The sequence below is a fragment of the Dipodomys spectabilis genome, unplaced genomic scaffold (assembly GCF_019054845.1).
Source record: "Dipodomys spectabilis isolate Male_0828 unplaced genomic scaffold, ASM1905484v1 ptg000415l, whole genome shotgun sequence".
Classification (NCBI taxonomy): Eukaryota; Metazoa; Chordata; class Mammalia; order Rodentia; family Heteromyidae; genus Dipodomys; species Dipodomys spectabilis.
Window position 1 is genome coordinate 578,673 of NW_024871092.1, and position 4,013 is coordinate 582,685.

The window sequence follows — 4,013 nt, forward strand, 5'->3', positions numbered from 1 at the left end:
AGATATAGCAAAGATATGTTGGATCTCCTTCTGGTGAACCATTATATCAAACCAGGTCTGAAGCACAACTTGGAAGAAACTGCATTTGATATTGCCAAAAGGATAAGTACAAATTGTTCTCCTAGGTCCTAATGGTTCCGTTAAGTTTCTTAAATTTCAAAATTGCCAGTCCATCCTATGTGTCCATACAAAATATTTTCACAATACAAAGCAACAGCAAGATCTTACTTTAAAAATTCATGGATTCCATGGTATTCTTCCAAGTGAATTTCCTGACTTTGATGTCAAAATATATTCGAGTTGTTTGTATACACCTATAATGATTTCTATAGAGTTTGTGATTTTTTAATCATAAATAATTTTAATTTATCTGTTGAAATGAGTAGTAAAGAAACTAAAGATATTTCTGGTGCTTGTCTGAAAAAAGTATATTTAAAAACATATAGTATTCTGTTTGTATAATGTCCATAACCTATTTCATTCTCTCCTAGATATAATACTTTGAATTCGACATTGTTTTATAATATATAGGTTCATTAATAAATGTGTCCTTTCAGATTGCATTCCATATAGAAACAGTTTAAGATTAATTTAATTCCTAGGTCCTTATAGAATTTTATTTGTTTAGGATAAAGTGGCAATGTTATCTTATTTCAAAAGTTTTATAATGGTTATGCTATGTAAAGGCCTTTCTAAAAAGGTGAATATTGAATGATGTCAAACTAACTTTTATTTCTATGAATTACATGTATTCTTACACTTGTATATTTGTAATCAACTTTTTAATAATTTCTTGCATCTCAAGAATGAAAAATATGCAATACTTCACAAATTTTCATATCATCCTTGTACAAGAGCCATGAAAATCTCTGTTTTGTAATTCAGGTAGACGTGCTGCTGAAGCATGTAGTATCCTGTAAATTTAAGTAGTTAATGATGCAATCTTAAGACAGGTATATATCTTTGGTTGCCTATTTATAACAAGGAAACCTTATTGTTCCCCAAATTGCTATTCATCTTATTTCTGTAAAATTCTGTGCATGGTGGAAAAAACTTATATTATTTGTTCGATTGCTCATATTTGCAATTTTTTTCATTTGAAATTGGATCATACTTTGAAGCCTTTATAGCTTGGGCCAAAGGTGATGGATTTTCAAGTACTTATTTATTAACTGATTTAGCTTTGTCGAGCTAATGGATTCAAAGTAAGCCTTGCTTAAGAGCTACTTCTAAACTTCTGCTGCTTAAAATTTCCCAAATGAGGTCTTTCTGGCACAAATGTCTCCCTGACCCTTTACCCTTGCTCCATGTAGGAACAGACCAACCAGAATCTTACCCTGACAGCATAGATTGTCTTATTGGAGCAAAACTAGTCTGTTACAAGGGATCATAGAAAGACGAACAGTTCAGACAGAACTGTTCAGACTAGAAGGTATTTTTTCAAAGTATAATTGTTTATTACACCCTAACATTTCAAAAGAAACTAAAGCCAAGAAGGTGAAAAAATGGTTCATATGTATGATTACCTAATGTCTTGGCCTGTCTACCATCCAACCAGGCAGGAATTTACACCACTGATTTTCTATCACCAAAAATATTCCATAGCTCCAGGAGAAGTCCATATGTTTCTCCTCATTATTAGGCCTTAAATTGGTAATGTTTTAATCACAGTATTTCCTCTGGCCTCTAGGCTGCATATCTTCGAATGGTAATGTTTTAGCTCTAATTCTATCAAACACTGAAGTAGAGGTAATGGAATAATATTTAAAACCGTTGCCTCTGGTGGCTCAGTGGTAGAGCGCTTGCCTTGCATGCCTGAGTCCCTGGGTTTGATTCCTCAGCACCACATAAGGAAAAAGAAAAAAAAAATAAAATAAAACCGTTGCCTTTGATACCCTTACCACAAGAGAACAATGCAAAACATTTTTTAATATTATATATTATATATTATTATGTATTTTATATTTATATGTGCTGATTTTATATTTCACACAGTGTATCTTATTAAAATTAATTGATAATTTGAAAATTTAATTGATATATTTTCCAATAAATAGATTGGAATATTAATAATCAGCATTAGAATATATATTAGAATATAAAAATATCAATGCAATGTTTTCGGTATAAACATGTGATACCTTCTAAATGTTCTTGGTCTTTTGAATTCACATGGTAAAAAAAAATGTTGTTTTCTTCTAATCTATAAGGGATTTTACTCTGCTGCTCTGTTTATTGTTTTAACTCGCTGGTCCCAAACTGTTTTTCTCCATGTTTCTGAAGCATTCCTACTGATTATACTCAAATTTTGCTGATATGATGTCTAAAAGGCATTATTCTTCTACAAGATCCATGGGTCCTAGGAGCCCAGGTCCCAGTTATCCGCATCATCAGATAAATAAGGCAAGAGTTCTCACCTAGGCCTATGCAACATGCCAACAGAAAGTAATTGAAGACCCTTCTCAGTTTCTAATTTCCTATATTTCAGGGCCCCAATTCCTTGAAATGCAGGAATTAGCAGAAATCAATTGGGAAATGCAAGGCAACTTAAAATGCAAGATGAAATCACAAAATGTGAAAGTACAGTAATTCAAACTTTCAATTTTCAGATGACCATCATATATGATTGAACAAGACCACAAATGTCACAATATCATTTGTAATACCCCTCTCTTAATGATTAATGAATGATTTCAGTCCAGCATCAGCAGGGCAAAAAATAGTTCCTGGAATGATAGATCCATAATTGGTCTACCAATGCTAGGAATACTTGACATAGAGGTCAAATATAATTCAGAAAAACATTAATTGAGAATATCCTTAGTGCTTCAAAACACTGGTACTTCAGTAAAACTTGGTTCTGTAGTATAAAAATGTTGTCATTGTCAAACAATGATAACCTACATTTAATCTACTGAAAGTATATTCCTTTTCAAATAAACTTTTAAAAATTACACTTTACAAGTAGATGATATTTAGTGATATAAATAGTTTTTGAAGTGTAGGGAGCAAATTACATTAGAGTTGATTTATTTACCCAGCACTAATGCCAAACAGGTTCATCCATTCATTAAAGTTTAGAAATCATACCCCCCCACCATTTGATTTTTCAGTAGGTGGCTTCAAAAATTTGTTAAATAGATCAGCCTCCCATATTTCAAACCAAAACATTAGCTAATAAAGTAAATTTCATCACATAATAAGTACACTTAAAAAGTCACAAACAGTTGCCTTTTCATATGGTGTTTTATGTTTTCCATATCTAACATAGTAAGAAATATGACTTTAAGTCTTGAATACGGGTACTCATCAGAGATTTGACAAACATAAAATCTGTCTTCTATTTCTACCATATTCCTCTAGAGTAGTAAATTTTAGTTTTCTTCTTTTTCCAAAACTTATAGGTAGTAGAAAATATTATCCCATGTAAAATAAAATAACCAAAAACCACAGTGCAAAGCCATTTATAAAACTGGTACTTAGGAATACATTCTAAGCTTTTTTTAAACTTTCTTGTTGACTACAGATCATTAAGCTCGGGGCTGGGGGTTTAGCCCATCGGAAGGGCGCCCGCCTGGCGCGCGCAAGGCCGTGGGTTCGGTTCTCAGCCCTGGTTTAAAAAAAAAAAATTAAAAAAAATTAAAAAAAAAAAGACACATAAAGCTACAGATCATTAAGCTCTTCCAATCATGGGGGCAGTTAAGATCAATGCTAAGGGTTTCGAACATCTGTTGAGCACTCAGGGAGTGTAACACATCTTCCTTGACAGTGGTCCGGTATTTTTGGGTCATGGGGGTAACATTGGTTAGGTCGTGCAGAGGTTCGGTGGACGTTTACAGGGAACATGAACTGGGGTTCATTTATAGGCTTGGCTGTCGTTGCCACGGTAGATGTGGGGCCTGTGAACAACTGTTGTATTCCAGGGGGAACAACGAGTTTTTGTTCTTGTGAAAAGTTGGATATCTCTGCTCAAGGATAAAAAGTTTTCTGAGGGGAGTTCCCAGGCTGGCCTA

At 33.4% G+C, this 4,013-nt stretch overlaps 1 pseudogene; it reads right to left on the reverse strand.

Annotated features, from left to right (window-relative positions):
* Positions 1–809: 809 nt before the first annotated feature.
* LOC122097147 lies at positions 810–906 on the reverse strand (annotated as a pseudogene).
* Positions 907–4,013: the final 3,107 nt, after the last annotated feature.